Source organism: Perca flavescens, chromosome 16 (genome assembly GCF_004354835.1).
Source record: "Perca flavescens isolate YP-PL-M2 chromosome 16, PFLA_1.0, whole genome shotgun sequence".
Classification (NCBI taxonomy): domain Eukaryota; kingdom Metazoa; phylum Chordata; class Actinopteri; order Perciformes; family Percidae; genus Perca; species Perca flavescens.
This window is the reverse complement of record NC_041346.1, coordinates 626655-645165: the sequence shown is the minus strand read 5'-3', so window position 1 is coordinate 645165 and position 18511 is coordinate 626655.

Here is an 18511-nt window from a genome sequence, read left to right as displayed (position 1 = left end):
TGAATTTGAACTCATATTTCCGTCGGTGTGAGAGCTGAAAACGAAACAAATAAACAAAAACAGAGCAAATACCAAAAGATGTGTATGATTTCTTCCTCTTGCCTCGTGTTCTTGTTGACCTTTAACCATCATCCTCCTGTGAATGAAACAAGTTAGCATGATTTAAGAAACCCAACATCATTAATAGTCAACACATTTTTCACACTGAAATTACATTCATGTAAAACAATTGGGAAGTAATAAGTTGTGTCCAAATGTTTCCAGTAAAAGCCTATGCATGTGTTTGCTGGCTTGCATGGTGTTATCTCTAGTCTCTCTGGGATGATGATAAAGGAAACCTGGCTTCGCCCGCAAATCCTGGATGCCATGATAGAAACAAAGGCATTGGTAAATGCAGAGGACAAGGACTTTGCATCTATGTATGTGTACAGCAGTAGAATTATAGACAGCTCTCGTTCCTCTGACCTTGAAGCTATGTACAGAACTTGGATACTTTAAGGCACCGACCAAACTGCCTCCATTGTAGTATCGGAAAAAAACAAAATTGTAATACCTCATCAGCGTCTGAGAGCCAATAAGCAGGCCTCTATCAAGATATAAAAATGCTTTTGATTGGCTGTCATGATGTGTGTGTGCTTTGTATTTTGAGTGGCTTGACTGCAGTGTGCATCACATAGGTGTAAAGGAGCTGGGAAAGAACAACAATGTGTAATAATACTAATAAAAGTTGAACTTGTGATTTTGCCATGTATAGTGTCTCCTACGTAAGAGAAACTATCTCGGGCATACGTACAACTTAAATTTTACATCTTTATAAGGCTGATTTTAGAGGGGGGGCAGCCATGCTGAAGCACTTAGAGTGCATGATATAAAGGGAATTGAAAGTTTGCCCAAATGCAGCATGAACAAAAAGTTTTATCTTATTAATTAACTACAACTGTCCACTGTAAAACATAATAGAACTGTGTTTAGCACCGACTTGGGTTAAACAGTGTAGATAGCCTATAAAGACCATATAGCAAATTAATATTCACTCTTGTGTAGTGCGATGACGTAATTTACATGAATATTAAGTATCCACGTGTTCGCTGGAAGAGAGAAAAAAACTTTAGTTTCAGCATGTTTGTAGCAATTTGCTATTTGTGCTATGTACGTAATGGCAGCGGATGGGAGCAGACTGAAATAGGCTATTGGTTCTTGTTCATGCCTGTTGGAGCAGGCCTAGCCAAAGTTTTTATTTGCTACTCACAGAGATTGTATTGCACTTATAGGCAGTGCATAAACTCATCGGTAGCCTACTGAGTACCGGCATTTCTGATTTTTCCGTTACTGCCACCTCCTGCACTGAGGTAGGCAACCCTAAAAACCTGCGAAACTGCGTCTCTAATAGCAGCTTAACGCTGAGAAAACAAAGCTGAAAATGTCTGTGTTAACAAGGATAATTTTAGTAGATAAACATATTATTGTAACCCTGATCGCTGAGCCACTCTGCCACTGTTCCACTGCCAGACACAGGAGGACACCAGTCCTGTGCCCACAGCTGGAGGATGAATTGTCACCAAATCCTGCATTCTTGACCAGCAAGCGCGGCAAGGGTTGCATATGTTTATAACAAGAGGATTGTAATGAAGTTGAGATTGCGCGCAAAGCATGGTCACCTTTAGATTTAACCCTCGACTCTGGAATGGCCAGAAGGGCCCCGTCCAAGGATCTAAGGCTGCAAACTGGCTCACATGGGTCCAACATCTCTGCTATGTATCTAGGAGCCATAACCAAACGAGCTTTGGACATATTATGCTTTTCCGTGTTTTCTGTAATTTCTACAATGTGATAATGCCAGATTTCCATGTTAAAGTGGCCAAATAATTCAAATAATGAGGTAAGCGTATTTTAGAGAAATCCCTGTGAGCTAAAACTATTCTGAACGCTCCGGTTTCAACAGTTTTTTTCTACTTTCGGCTAAGTATTACGCAACTCTAAGCCGGCCTTCTATGATTGGTCATCTGCTCCAAGTAGGCAGAACTGGCCAGTAGACAAGACTTGGAGCTATGAAAAAAAAAATCCTCTGCACTTTCATTGAGAAAATACGGAGCCTCCCTGGGGTCAGTTGATATATTCATAATCCGTGCTCTCGGTTTTATAAACTTGAGCAAAGTTAGAAAGATATTCACAGATTCAAACTTCTGGGATCAATTCTCTACAATGAAATGTTATTAAATCACAAACGACACATCTTTCCTACCGTAGTAAGGTTAACAACGAGCTACAAACTCATTTTCATCAAAACGAGCCGTCCTATAACATTGGTCTCGGCGGGGAGACGGCAGTAAGACGAGTGCTTAGGGACCGTCTACAAACTACAACACCTTAGGGACCGTCAGAGGTGTCAAGTAACGACAACATTATTGGTCTCTATGAGCAACCGGCGGTGAGAGTCAGTCAGTCAGACCGTGTTTAGGGACCATCTACAAACTACAACACCGACACAAAAATATCTATTAATTTAATGATTAAATACGGTAGTGTCAAACTTATTTTTTAAAAGTAAGTGCGGTAGTACAACTGGAGACAAGTTGTAATTGAGGAAAGATGCGTTGTTTGTGATTTAATATTACTTTGCTGTAGAGAATTGATCCCAGAAGTTCGAATCTGTGAATATCTTTCTAATTTTGCCTACGTTTATAAAACTAAGAGCACAGATTATGAATTTCTGCGTACAGTTTATGAAACCAAGGGAATGGATTTTTATTCTGTGTGCACTGTTTAGTTTTTTATCAGCTGACCCCAGGAAGTAAGAAAAAACTACCAGCTAGTGAATATTGTCCTAAAATCAATCATTCAAAACGTCATAACAGACAGTATAGTGTCCTTGTGCTATTTCTAGTAAAGATATTAACGATATTCATCATTAAGTATGAAGTCTCCATTAATGGGAACCAAATGAGATTTCATCAGTGTATTACAAGTACTGCAATGGGAATATCATTTCTAATCATTGGAAAGCCTGGTAATAACTAAAAAACGATTTCTTTTTTACATTGATATAAATATAAATGCAGGAAATATTCAGATTAATTAACTGAATCAGTTTTTTTTTACTGATTTATCTTTGACAAAAGGACAGAAAAAGTTCGTCCAGTTCTTTTGTTTTCAGAGTCCGCCAGCAGGCTTGTCTGTCTCACAGCTGTTCACATCTACGGTGTTGTAGTGAAGACAAGTGAGCCCAAGTCATCACCAAGACCAGAGCGTATCGAGACCAAGACCAGACCAGTGAGAGTCCCACACAATAAAATGTGCAAAATACTAACCAGAGGCACTCCTTAAATTGATCTGAAAGATCCACATCTTTTATTGCCACAAGTGTATCATGAGAAATGCTTTGATAAAATAATCAAAAGTGGTGGTGGATTTGATGTGTAGGAATTTCCCTTTGTTTTTGTGATTGATAACGTTAGCTTCGCTGGCATCACCAACACTTAGCATACCTTTCTGAATGCTTCCTAAGTGCTGATAAAGAGGTCAGTCAGCGTTACACGCACAATTTACATGCTAAGTGTGTTTTTTCTTTCAGATGTTTTAGAAATAAACTCCTTATGGATTAGGTAGCAAAAGTTTTATTACAAAGTCATCGTATAGTGTGTGGCAATAATAATAAAAAGTCATAGTATAGTATGTCGTGTAATAATCATAAAAAGTCATAGTATAGTATGTTGACAGCAACACAAGGAGTCAAAGCAACGAAACCTTTCATTTATTTGAAACAGAATGAAAAATGTCAAAAGATTATGATTCACGGTAGTCAATTCATCAGTATCATAAAAAGTCAAAGTATAGTATGTCGAAAAAAAGAGATAAAAAGTCATAGTATAGTATGTCGAAAAAAAATGATAAAAAGTCATAGTAAAGTATGTCGAAAAAAGTGATAGCAGTGGCTGGGTTGGATCAGTGGGTAGAGCAGGAGGACATACAGGATACTGAGAGGCTTATTCCTCGACGCAGAGGTCCAGGGTTCAAGTCTGACCTGTGACAATTTCCTGCATGTCTTCCCTCTCTCTCTCTCCCTTTTCTTACCTAGCTGTCCTATCGATTAAAGGCGGAAAAGCCCAAAAAAATAAAAAAAGTCATAGTATAGTATGTCAAAAAAATATATAGAAAAGTCATAGTATAGTGTGTCGGAAAAAACTGATAAAAATGTCATAGTATAGTATGTCGAAAAAAGTGACAAAAAAGTCATAAAGAAAATGATAAAAATGTCATAGAATAGTATGTCAAAAAAATTATAAAAAGTCATAAAGAAAATGATAAAAAAATCATAGTATATTATGTCGAAAAAAATATAAAAAAGTCATAGTGACTGATTAAAGGCGGAAAAGCCCACAAAAATAATCTTAAAAAAAAAAAAACTCATAGTATATTATGTCGAAATAATTGATTAAAGCAACACTATGTAACTTTTAGCGGCAGCTGTAGTTCCAATGAGACAACGTGTAGGGGGACCGTCCCAGCATGTTTCCTTGGGTTAGGATGGCACCAAAATCATGGCTGCTGCTGTTGCCGTGGTCCTGCTTCCCTACACCCTGCTACGCTCTGCTGCTTCCTGCTGCTTCCTGCTGCTTCCTGCTGCGTCCTGCTGCTTCCTGCTGTGTCCTGCTGCTTCCTGCTGCTTCCTGCTGCGTCCTGCTGCTTCCTGCTGCTTCCTGCTGCTTCCTGCTGCGTCCTGCTGCTTCCTGCTGCGTCCTGCTGCTTCCTGCTGCTTCCTGCTGCTTCCTGCTGCGTCCTGCTGCTTCCTGCTGCTTCCTGCTGCGTCCTGCTGCTTCCTGCTGCTTCCTGCTGCTTCCTGCTGCGTCCTGCTGCGTCCTGCTGCGTCCTGCTGCTTCCTGCTGCTTCCTGCTGCGTCCTGCTGCTTCCTGCTGCTTCCTGCTGCTTCCTGCTGCGTCCTGCTGCTTCCTGCTGCGTCCTGCTGCTTCCTGCTGCTTCCTGCTGCTTCCTGCTGCGTCCTGCTGCTTCCTGCTGCTTCCTGCTGCGTCCTGCTGCGTCCTGCTGCTTCCTGCTGCTTCCTGCTGCTTCCTGCTGCGTCCTGCTGCTTCCTGCTGCTTCCTGCTGCGTCCTGCTGCGTCCTGCTGCTTCCTGCTGCGTCCTGCTGCTTCCTGCTGCTTCCTGCTGCGTCCTGCTGCGTCCTGCTGCTTCCTGCTGCGTCCTGCTGCGTCCTGCTGCGTCCTGCTGCTTCCTGCTGCGTCCTGCTGCTTCCTGCTGCTTCCTGCTGCGTCCTGCTGCGTCCTGCTGCATCCTGCTGCTTCCTGCTGCGTCCTGCTGCTTCCTGCTGTGTCCTGCTGCTTCCTGCTGCTTCCTGCTGCGTCCTGCTGCTTCCTGCTGCTTCCTGCTGCTTCCTGCTGCTTCCTGCTGCTTCCTGCTGCGTCCTGCTGCTTCCTGCTGCTTCCTGCTGCTTCCTGCTGCTTCCTGCTGCTTCCTGCTGCTTCCTGCTGCTTCCTGCTGCTTCCTGCTGCGTCCTGCTGATCATCCTGCTGCGTCCTGCTGCTTCCTGCTGCTTCCTGCTGCGTCCTGCTGCTTCCTGCTGCTTCCTGCTGCTTCCTGCTGCGTCCTGCTGCTTCCTGCTGCGTCCTGCTGCTTCCTGCTGCTTCCTGCTGCTTCCTGCGTCCTGCTGCTTCCTGCTGCTTCCTGCTGCGTCCTGCTGCGTCCTGCTGCTTCCTGCTGCTTCCTGCTGCTTCCTGCTGCGTCCTGCTGCTTCCTGCTGCTTCCTGCTGCGTCCTGCTGCTTCCTGCTGCGTCCTGCTGCGTCCTGCTGCTTCCTGCTGCGTCCTGCTGCTTCCTGCTGCTTCCTGCTGCGTCCTGCTCGTCCTGCTGCTTCCTGCTGCGTCCTGCTGCGTCCTGCTGCGTCCTGCTGCTTCCTGCTGCGTCCTGCTGCTTCCTGCTGCTTCCTGCTGCGTCCTGCTGCTTCCTGCTGCTTCCTGCTGCGTCCTGCTGCGTCCTGCTGCATCCTGCTGCTTCCTGCTGCGTCCTGCTGCGTCCTGCTGCGTCCTGCTGCTTCCTGCTGCGTCCTGCTGCTTCCTGCTGCGTCCTGCTGCTTCCTGCTGCTTCCTGCTGCGTCCTGCTGCTTCCTGCTGCGTCCTGCTGCTTCCTGCTGCGTCCTGCTGCGTCCTGCTGCATCCTGCTGCTTCCTGCTGCGTCCTGCTGCGTCCTGCTGCGTCCTGCTGCTTCCTGCTGCTTCCTGCTGCTTCCTGCTGCGTCCTGCTGCGTCCTGCTATGCTCTACTGTGCCACGCTACATCCTATAACGCCCTGCTGTGCCCTGCTATGACATGAACTACTACGACTACCATTTTTAGTTACTGTTCCTTTATCTTTATTTTGACTATTATCGCCACTGTTCATCACACCCCCAACCAGCACCGTCAGACACCGCCTTCCAGGAGCCTGGGTCTGTCCCAGGTTTCTTCCTAAAAGGGAGTTTTTCTTCGCCACTGTCGCACTGTCGCACTATGCTTGCTCTTGGGGGAATTACAAAAATTTTTTGGGACTTTAGAAATTATAGTGTGGTCTAGACCTACTCTATCTGTAAAGTCCATCCATCCATCCATCTTCGTCCGCTTATCCGGTGTCGGGTCGCGGGGGGAGCAGCTCCAGCAGGGGACCCCAAACTTCCCTTTCCCGAGCAACATTAACCAGCTCCGACTGGGGATCGAGGCGTTCCCAGGCCAGGTTGGAGATATAATCCCTCCACCTAGTCCTGGGTCTTCCCCGAGGCCTCCTCCCAGCTGGACGTGCCTGGAACACCTCCCTAGGGAGGCGCCCAGGGGGCATCCTTACCAGATGCCCGAACCACCTCAACTGGCTCCTTCGACGCAAAGGAGCAGCGGCTCTCCGAGCTCCTCACGGATGAGTGAGCTTCTCACCCTATCTCTAAGGGAGACGCCAGCCACCCTCCTGAGGAAACCCATTTCAGCCGCTTGTACCCTGGATCTCGTTCTTTCGGTCATGACCCAGCCTTCATGACCATAGGTGAGGGTAGGAACGAAAACTGACCGGTAGATCGAGAGCTTTGCCTTCTGGCTAAGCTCTCTTTTCGTCACAACGGTGCGATAGATTGAATGCAATACCGCACCCGCTGCGCCCGATTCTCCGACCAATCTCCCGCTCCATTGTCCCCTCACTCGCGAACACAACCCCAAGATACTTGAACTCCTTCACTTGGGGTAAGGACTCATTCCCTACCTGGAGAAGGCATTCCATCGGTTTCCTGCTGAGAACCATGGCCTCAGATTTAGAGGTGCTGATCCTCATCCCAACCGCTTCACACTCGGTTGCGAACCGATCCAGTGAGTGCTGAAGGTCGCAGGCCGATGATGCCATCAGGACCACATCATCTGCAAAGAGCAGCGATGAGATCCCCAGCCCACCAAACTGCAACCCCTCCCCACCCCGACTACGCCTCGATATCCTGTCCATAAATACTACAAACAGGATTGGTGACAAAGCGCAGCCCTGGCGGAGGCCAACCCTCACCTGAAAAGAGTCCGACTTACTACCGAGAACCCGGACACAGCTCTCGCTTTGGTTGTACAGAGATTGGATGGCCCTGAGAAGAGACCCCTCACCCCATACTCCCGCAGCACCTCCCACAGTATCTCCCGGGGACCCGGTCATACGCCTTCTCCAAATCCACAAAACACATGTAGACCGGTTGGGCATACTCCCAGGCTCCCTCCAGGATCCTTGCGAGAGTGAAGAGCTGGTCCGTTGTTCCACGACCAGGGACGGAATCCGCATTGTTCCTCCTCAACCCGAGGTTCGACTATTGGCGAACCCTCCTTTCCAGCACCTTGGAGTAGACTTTACCAGGGAGGCTGAGAAGTGTGATACCCCTATAATTGGCACACACCCTCTGGTCCCCCTTTTTAAAAAAGGGGAACCACCACCCCAGTCTGCCACTCCTTTGGCACCGTCCCAGACTTCCACGCAATGTTGAAAAGGCGTGTCAACCAGGACAGCCCCTCCACACCCAGAGCCTTGAGCATTTCTGGGACGGATCTCATCAATCCCCGGGCTTTGCCACTGTGTAGTTGTTTGACTACATCAGTGACTTCCGCCTGGGAAATCGGCGACAATCCCCATTATCCTCCAGCTCTGCCTCTAACATAGAGGGCGTATTAGTCGGATTCAGGAGTTCTGCAAAGTGCTCCTTCCACCGCCCTATTACCTCCTCAGTTGAGGTCAACAGTGTCCCATCCTTACTGTACACAGCTTGGATGGTTCCCGCTTCCCCTCCTGAGGTGGCGAACAGTTTTCCAGAAGCACTTTGGTGCCGACCGAAAGTCCTTCTCCATGTCTTCTCCAAACTTCTCCCACACCCGCTGCTTTGCCTCTTTCACGGCAGAGGCTGCAGCCCTTCGGGCCCGCCGGTACCCTGCAACTGCCTCCGAGTCCTCCGGGATAACATATCCCGGAAAGACTCCTTCTTCAGTCGGACGGCTTCCCTGACCACCGTTGTCCACCACGGTGTTCGTGGGTTACCGCCCCTTGAGGCACCTAAGACCCTAAGACCACAGCTCCTCGCTGCAGCTTCAGCAATGGAAACTTTGAACATTGTCCACTCGGGTTCAATGCCCCCAGCCTCCACAGGGATGCACGAAAAGCTCCGCCCGGAGGTGTGAGTTGAAAGTCTGTTGGACAGGGGCCTCCTCCAGACGTTCCCAATTTACCCGCACTACACGTTTGGGCTTACCAGGTCTGTCCAGAGTCTTCCCCACCCTCTGACCCAACTCACCACCAGATGGTGATCGGTTGACAGCTCTGCCCCTCTCTTCACCCGAGTGTCCAAAACATACGGCCTCAGATCAGATGAAACGATTATGAAATCGATCATTGACCTTGGCCTAGGGTGCTCTGGTACCAGGTACACTTATGAGCATCCCTATGTTCGAACATGGTGTTCGTTATAGACAATCCATGACTAGCACAGAAGTCCAACAACAAACAACCACTCTGGTTTAGATCAGGAGGCCGTTCCTCCCAATCACGCCTCTCCAGGTGTCTCCATCATTGCCCACGTGTGCGTTGAAGTCCCCCAGCAGAACAATGGAGTCCCCCACTGGAGCCCCATGCAGGACTCCAGTCAAGGTCTCCAAGAAGGCCGAATACTCCGAACTCCTGTTTGGTGCATATGCACAAACAACAGTCAGAGTTTTCCCCCCCACAACCCGCAGGCGTAGGGAGGCGACCCTCTCGTCCACTGGGGTAAACTCCAACACAGCGGCGCTCAGCCGGGGACTTGTGAGTATCCCCACACCCGCCCGGCGCCTCACACCCTGGGCAACTCCGGAGAAGAAAAGAGTCCAACCCCTATCCAGGAGTATGGTTCCAGAACCAAGACTGTGCGTAGAGGTAAGCCCCACCAGATCTAACCGGTAGCGCTCCACCTCCCGCACCAGTTCCGGCTCCTTCCCCCACAGAGAGGTGACGTTCCACGTCCCCAGAGCCAGCGTCTGCTGCCCGGGTCTGGTCCGTCGAGGCCCCTGACCTTCACTGCCACCCATGTGGCATCGCACCCGACCCCAACGGTTCCTCCCACAGGTGGTGGGCCCATGGGATGGAGAGGGAGTTGCCACGTAGCTTGTTCGGGCTGTGCCCGGCGGGCTCCGTGGCAAACCCGGCCACCAGGCGCTTCGCCGGCGAGCCCACCGTCTGGGCCTGGCTCCAGGCGGGGCCCCGGGCTTCCTCCGGCAGGGTCACTCCATCTCTGCTTAGCTTTTTCATTGGGGTTTTTGAACCATTCTTTGTCTGGCCCCTCACCTGAGACCACTTTGCCTTGGGAGACCCTACCAGGAGCACAAAGCTCCAGACAACACAGCCCTCAGGTTCACAGAGACACACAAACCTCTCCACCACGATAAGGTGATGGTTCACGGAGAGGTGTCTCAAGATAATTCTTGTTATGATTTGATAATATAAATAAAATTGAATTGAATAGTTTATTTCTTTTAGAGCAGGTTGCCATCTTGTTTGGAGGCTAGGCACCCATGATGAGGTTCCTTCACTGTTTTTGCATGTGAGTAATTGCACAGGGACACAATATAGACTGCACCATTTTGCTGTGAGGATTGCTGTGACTTGCTGTTTGCATTGAGGTGAGTGGCACACCATTGATAAAAAGTCAGTGTAGAATTTATAATGAAGGGATAAAAGCCATAGTATAGTATGTTGAAAAAAGTAATAAAAAGTCATAGTATAGTATGTCGAAAAAGTCATAAAAAGCACATACTATAGTATTTCGAAAAAAGTTATAAAAAGTCAATAGTATGACGAAATATTTTCATGAAAGTCATAGTATTGACTTTATTCTTTGCCTGAACTAGGGCACTTTTGCATTCTGTTATTTTGTAATATTACTTCCGTTTTAGAGCGGAAGTGCTATTACTTTGTAGCCAGCTAATGTCGACATTGTCTTTGTAACAATCTATCTATAAATCTATCTATAAATTGCAGGAACGTCTGTCTGTCTGTGTGTCTCTGTGTGTGTGTGTGTGTGTGTGAGTGTTATTTGCATATCTCAGGTGTCTTGCTGACATGCATGAGTAAGTGCGGGCCGAGTTTGACGTTGTTTGGATTAGAAATGCAAAAGATATCGTTAAATATATATCGATAAAAGAATAAAGGAATAAGGTTGGCAAAAAAAAAGGCGCTACTCTTTTCTGTGTCTATTTTTCACTAAGAGGAAACTCAACAAAAAGCCATTTGCCAACACTAAATATCAAACAAAAGCCAGACACTATATACGGTATAGTATTAAGTTGCTGTGAGCTGTAGCCTACACTCACCACTTCTAACCAGAGGCAGAATATAAAGTAACCTCAGAGATTATTCCTTCACAGCGCTGTGCAATGATAGAAAATCTCAGAGCTGAACCGGGCAGACACAGCACTTTTCATCAAACTCACCCTGGGTTAATGAAGTCTACTGCTAACTAATAACATTACCATCGCCAAAATACCCCCGCGAATCAAATCCCCTACTACACCGTTAACTGTCAAACCACTAATGCATGGAAATTAACCCCTCTGCTGAAATGTTACATTTGTTAACAATCCGACATGAGACCACACCGTCTCTCTCTCTCTCTCTGCGCGCACACACACACACACACACACACATACAGTGTGTAATAATAATTATAATAACATTGGGAGGAAGGCTTGAAGGATGGATGACAGAAAATGGCTGAATCACAGTAACAGAAGTCATGTTTTCCCCCCCAGTCACTGATTGGAGTGTTTCCCATACATTGATTTATTCGTGGTGGCCTGCCAGAATATCAACATTAACCGCCACAAATAGAATTTCTATTATTTCTGCTATTTGAAATGAGAAAAATCTTTCATGTTCAATCTTTCAGGTTAATAATTGTATTTTAAGGTTGTACCAGAATAGGTTTACATGGTTTAATTTTCAAAAAAACACCATATTTTTGTTGTACTGCACATCTCTCTCTCACTGCTGCAGATCCTCTTTTCACCTGGTCTCTGTTTTAGCTACAGAGTGAGACCTCTTTTCTTCTTCTTCTTCTGTACTATCTTTGATTGCACTCGCACATGTGCAGTAGCTCAGATGTAGATCATGTCAGCTAGCTCCATAGACAGTAAAAGAGAGCCTGTTTCTCCGACTTTAGTCAGTTCCAAGGCAGGATTAGCTGGGAGACTTCTTCTAAACCAGGGCGCACATGGAAGTAGTTCTTCTTCTTGGAGATTATGGTGAACTTGTGTGTGTTGTAGTAATGCTTTGCTATTGAGAAGGAGGTAGCATGCTAGCATGCTAATGCTAGCACGCTAACGCTAGCATGCTAACGGTTGCGGTTAGCCAGCTCGTTTTGGCTCATATATATAAACACTAGATGTCGCCTGGCTGCTGCTGTTCATTGGAACAAATGCGTCAACAGAGCCGCCATCTTGGAACAGGGGAGTCACTCCTCTTTAATGCATCAGCATCAATGTAAGCAAAGGGCTAACGGAAATAAAATCACCATAAATCCTCAATCTCAAGCGATTTTCTAGTTTTTGTGGTTCGTTCCAAAGGTCAGATATGTATTTATGATCGAGTCCAGAGAAAATTAAAGCTTTTGATATTAATATAATCTACTTTATTCAAAATGTAATGCCTAGTGCCTGTAAGCCTCAGTTTATAGTCCCATTCATCCACTTGATACTGCTTCCACTTAAGTAAACTTAAGATGAACTATCAAATACAAAACAAAGAGACTAATTAATGTGTTAATACAAAGAATATTTATTATGATCGGTTCACAGATCCAAACGGAAACTTCCCCCTTCTGAACTAAGTTTCTGCTTCAAAGTGAAGTTTAAACAGATTGAAATGTCCAGGTTTACTCCTCCACTGTTTATTTCTGCATGTATTTATTTATTTAACGAGACTTAAAGTCATGTTTCGTCATCCACAGTCCGAGTCCACATACAGGTCGTCCTGGACTACGTGTAAGATCCTCCCAATCACCATTCTGTCTTTGGCCGGTCCGAGGCGAAGCTGTGTTTTTGCCCAGGGGAAGAGACGCTGGCGCCGGCCACGGAACTCTCCGCCTCCCGCTGCCGCCGGAGCTCAGATTGCTGGTCGAAGGCGCCATATATATCATAAAACACATTGTCACCTGTTAAATGTTATCCCTTGCTGTTTATTGTTTTCATTTCCTCTATCGAACATCAATAAGCAGCACAAAAGTCCGGCATCTTTAGCGTTGATCTGAATGCGGGAAAACTTCAGACCCCTGTTCCGAGATGGCGGTGGTTTTGATGCATGCTTAGAACCTCAAGGTGACATCTAGTGTATATACTGTATATCTATGGTTTTGGCTAGTGACGTAAAAAGCTGTGCAGATTTTGACCAGCTCACCAGGAGACTGAAGGAAGGACACATTCAGAAACCAGATCTCACTCTAAACAGCATGGATGGATTTTTTTTCAAAGTTTGCATGCGTGTGGAAGCACCAGAGACACAAAATAACAACCCAAATCCCAGAAAAAGTGACTTTTTCATAATATGGGCACTTTAATGTTCAATGTTTCTCATACTGCCCATTGCTGCAGCTCCTGTCTGAAACACTGCCTGAGCTCTTGGCCCGCCTTCCTGAAAAGCCCTTTCTGCTCTAATTTGTCAGCTGGCCCACTCTGTTGTGATTGGTCAACCACATTCAAACAAGCTGCTGGGCAGGCTGTTTTAAAGTACGTGGCTGGAACAACTAATATTGGCATAAACAACAACCAAACCCCAGCACCGGGGGTCACAGCAGGCTGGTTGCCAGTGGGAGCGCATATGGCAGTAACAGAAAGTCTGCTGATCCGACGGATAGTCTGAGTAGTCCGGGATCAGACTTTGAGCTGGATGAATTGGAGTTGCTACAGGCGATAACTGAAGGTATGTGTTCCCCCTCCTGGTCAGCTACAACCACAAATATAATTGAATTCTGTGAGAGAGACTGTGCATTGTAAAACCAATTCGATCACCCAGTGTCGCTGCTAAATGTTCCCACTGTTTAGAACACCGACTGGTGCTAGTACTACACTAACCAGGATAACAAATACAACTGTGTTCAAAACAGAAGAGCAAAAGTGGTCGGGGCAGCATAAGGAGGATAGTATGTCATAAAAGTGATAACAAAAAAAAAACATAGTACAGTATGTTGTCAGTGTATCATGGGTACACACCATCCATCCATCCATCCATCCATCCATCTTCGTCCGCTTATCCGGTGTCGGGTCGCAGGGGGAGCAGCTCCAGCAGGGGACCCCAAACTTCCCTTTCCCGAGCAACATTAACCAGCTCCGACTGGGGATCGGCGTTCCCAGGCCAGGTTGGAGATATAATCCCTCCACCTAGTCCTGGGTCTTCCCCGAGGCCTCCTCCCAGCTGGACGTGCCTGGAACACCTCCCTAGGGAGGCGCCCAGGGGGCATCCTTACCAGATGCCCGAACCACCTCAACTGGCTCCTTTCGACGCAAAGGAGCAGCGGCTCTCTCTGAGCTCCTCACGGATGACTGAGCTTCTCACCCTATCTCTAAGGGAGACGCCAGCCACCCTCCTGAGGAAACCCATTTCAGCCGCTTGTACCCTGGATCTCGTTCTTTCGGTCATGACCCAGCCTTCATGACCATAGGTGAGGGTAGGAACGAAAACTGACCGGTAGATCGAGAGCTTTGCCTTCTGGCTAAGCTCTCTTTTCATCACAACGGTGCGATAGATTGAATGCAATACCGCACCCGCTGCGCCCGATTCTCCGACCAATCTCCCGCTCCATTGTCCCTCACTCGCGAACACAACCCCAAGGTACTTGAACTCCTTCACTTGGGGTAAGGACTCATTCCCTACCTGGAGAAGGCATTCCATCGGTTTCCTGCTGAGAACCATGGCCTCAGATTTAGAGGTGCTGATCCTCATCCCAACCGCTTCACACTCGGTTGCGAACCGATCCAGTGAGTGCTGAAGGTCGCAGGCCGATGATGCCATCAGGACCACATCATCTGCAAAGAGCAGCGATGAGATCCCCAGCCCACCAAACTGCAACCCCTCCCCACCCCGACTACGCCTCGATATCCTGTCCATAAATATTACAAACAGGATTGGTGACAAAGCGCAGCCCTGGCGGAGGCCAACCCTCACCTGAAACGAGTCCGACTTACTACCGAGAACCCGGACACAGCTCTCACTTTGGTCATACAGAGATTGGATGGCTCTGGTAGAGACCCCCTCACCCCATACTCCCGCAGCACCTCCCACAGTATCTCCCGGGGGACCCGGTCATCGCCTTCTCCAAATCCACAAAACACATGTAGACCGGTTGGGCATACTCCCAGGCTCCCTCCAGGATCCTTGCGAGAGTGAAGAGCTGGTCCGTTGTTCCACGACCAGGACGGAATCCGCATTGTTCCTCCTCAACCCGAGGTTCGACTATCGGCCGAACCCTCCTTTCCAGCACCTTGGAGTAGACTTTACCAGGGAGGCTGAGAAGTGTGATACCCCTATAATTGGCACACCCTCTGGTCCCCCTTTAAAAAAGGGGAACCACCACCCCAGTCTGCCACTCCTTTGGCACCGTCCCAGACTTCCACGCAATGTTGAAGAGGCGTGTCAACCAGGACAGCCCCTCCACACCCAGAGCCTTGAGCATTTCTGGACGGATCTCATCAATCCCGGGGCTTTGCCACTGTGTAGTTGTTTGACTACATCAGTGACTTCCGCCTGGGAAATCGGCGACAATCCCCGTTATCCTCCAGCTCTGCCTCTAACATAGAGGCGTATTAGTCGGATTCAGGAGTTCCTCAAAGTGCTCCTTCCACCGCCCTATTACCTCCTCAGTTGAGGTCAACAGTGTCCCATCCTTACTGTACACAGCTTGGATGGTTCCCTTCCCCTCCTGAGGTGGCGAACAGTTTTCCAGAAGCACTTTGGTGCCGACCGAAAGTCCTTCTCCATGTCTTCTCCCACACCCGCTGCTTTGCCTCTTTCACGGCAGAGGCTGCAGCCCTTCGGCCCTTCGGTACCCTGCAACTGCCTCCGAGTCCTCCGGGATAACATATCCCCGAAAGACTCCTTCTTCAGTCGGACGGCTTCCCTGACCACCGGTGTCCACCACGGTGTTCGTGGGTTACCGCCCCTTGAGGCACCTAAGACCCTAAGACCACAGCTCCTCGCCGCAGCTTCAGCAATGGAAACTTTGAACATTGTCCACTCAGGTTCAATGCCCCCAGCCTCCACAGGGATGCACGAAAAGCTCCGCCCGAGAGGTGTGAGTTGAAAGTCTGTCGGACAGGGGCCTCCTCCAGACGTTCCCAATTTACCCGCACTACACGTTTGGGCTTACCAGGTCTGTCCAGAGTCTTCCCCACCCTCTGACCCAACTCACCACCAGATGGTGATCGGTTGACAGCTCTGCCCCTCTCTTCACCCGAGTGTCCAAAACATACGGCCTCAGATCAGATGAAACGATTATGAAATCGATCATTGACCTCGGCCCTAGGGTGCTCTGGTACCAGGTACACTTATGAGCATCCCTATGTTCGAACATGGTGTTCGTTATAGACAATCCATGACTAGCACAGAAGTCCAACAACAAACAACCACTCTGGTTTAGATCAGGGAGGCCGTTCCTCCCAATCACGCCTCTCCAGGTGTCTCCATCATTGCCCACGTGTGCGTTGAAGTCCCCCAGCAGAACAATGGAGTCCCCCACTGGAGCCCCATGCAGGACTCCAGTCAAGGTCTCCAAGAAGGCCGAATACTCCGAACTCCTGTTTGGTGCATATGCACAAACAACAGTCAGAGTTTTCCCCACAACCCGCAGGCGAGGGAGGCGACCCTCTCGTCCACCGGGGTAAACTCCAACACAGCGGCGCTCAGCCGGGGGCTTGTGAGTATCCCCACACCCGCCCGGCGCCTCACACCCTGGGCAACTCCGGAGAAGAAAAAGAGTCCAACCCCTATCCAGGAGTATGGTTCCAGAACCAAGACTGTGCGAGAGGTAAGCCCCACCAGATCTAACCGGTAGCGCTCCACCTCCCGCACCAGTTCCGGCTCCTTCCCCACAGAGAGGTGACGCCCACGCCCCCAGAGCCAGCGTCTGCCGCCCGGGTCTGGTCCGTCGAGGCCCCTGACCTTCACTGCCACCCATGTGGCATCGCACCCGACCCCAACGGTTCCTCCCACAGGTGGTGGGCCCATGGGTACACACAGTAGAGGTATTTGGACCCACACTGCCATCCCTAAAGCATTCTTTAGGAACATGATGCTGGTATACATTTTAAAAATGGTGGCATGACCAAATACACAGACACAACTAGGTGTATTTGCTACTTTTATTCATTTGAAGGACTGCAATATTGAAGCTGATTGTATGTTAATGCAGGTGACATAAGAGCTCTGACAGTGCAATAGAAGATTGGTGAGATAATAACAGTGTGGTACTTGAATGCAACAGCAATTAACTCTGAATAGATACATCAACAAAATCTTTTACGTCCCATTGAAAATTCTTTCTGGCCCATTTCAATTTATCACTTTATGTACAAATCATATTACTGTGTTTTCAGTTTTAACTGAGTGCCTTGGGAGGATAAAATGTGGTAGAGATTATTTTTTCTTAGATTTGAAAAACCTAACCCAACAACAGTCTGAATAGCTGCTGTGTACAACAACCCATGTGAGAAACAGGTTACAGACTGCATACAAGAAAAAATAATCTGTCATAAATGAGGTTTGCTGCACATGAATACATTTTAATCTGTGGTCTGCCTAATGCAAAGGAAGACATCGATGAAAATTCAGGGCAAAGCACTAACTCATGGTAAAAGTTAAATTTTTATAAAAGCAGAAAACCAAACTGAGACATGTTGAAACTGATGCACAGAACAAGGCATGGTTTCACAGTATCTCTCAGGAAAATCACCCATTCAAATCTTTTAAGTCTAAAATTGTAATTTTGCACAAAACCAACTGCTTGCCAAGTCCCCTCCTCAACTGTGCAATGCAATGAGGCCTTAAGCAAAATAAACCTGATGTTTTACACAGTCACTGATTCATAAAAGCAATTCACTGAGCAAGTCATGTCAGGTAGATAACTATAAAATTACAGACATCTCAGACTGTTGGAGCACAGTACATTTGAAAAATTCAACATAAAAGAAGGATTAACAATGCAGTCATCACCTTACTGCAATGTGCCGGAGTTATTGAGGATTTCTAGTTTGTTACATTAAATGAACTGAAAAGGCACATCACATTTCTGAAGCTGACATTTAAACCAGACATCCCAGTGAATTACATGAAACCTCACATTGTTTTACATGGCACACAACAATGTACCAAACCACTTTTCAACACACCATTCAGTTTCCAGCTTCCTTAGGGATGATCTGTAAAAACCTTACGTTCCATCTGCCCTGATGTCAAAGGAAATATTCTCCATTATTTACAGTAACTGTGTTTAAGGCGACCCTGCGTTTCTTCAAGGAAACCAATGTTTCCGCAAATTGGCTCAGTGACCAGCGTGGCATTGGCCTGACTTAGTCTGATCCTGATAAGGAAAAGGTCAGTGTCCAAAGTTGGCACCCAGTTACTCGACTATGGATTAAAAGGTAACTACTGTTTTTTTCAACCTGGACCCTATTTCCCTATGTTTGTATGTCTAAGTGTCTGATGGGAACAACAATCTTTGACATTGGTCCAGTATTAAGAGAGATCGCTGCAGTTGGCAGCAGAGAAACAAGCTACAATGTAAGTTAATGGGGCAATTGTGCAATTTACGTTCATAAAAGTGCTGGTTTTGCCACTGACCGACTCAGATTAATATTCTAAGTGTCTGACAACATTATGGAAAGGATTTCTAAGGAGGTCGACCTTTCTGGTAAAGAGTAAGATCCTTTTTTTAAAACATAAAAACATCCGCGAAATTGCGTTTGCTAAACCCACCAGACTCCATGTAAATAAACTGTAATTTTAGCA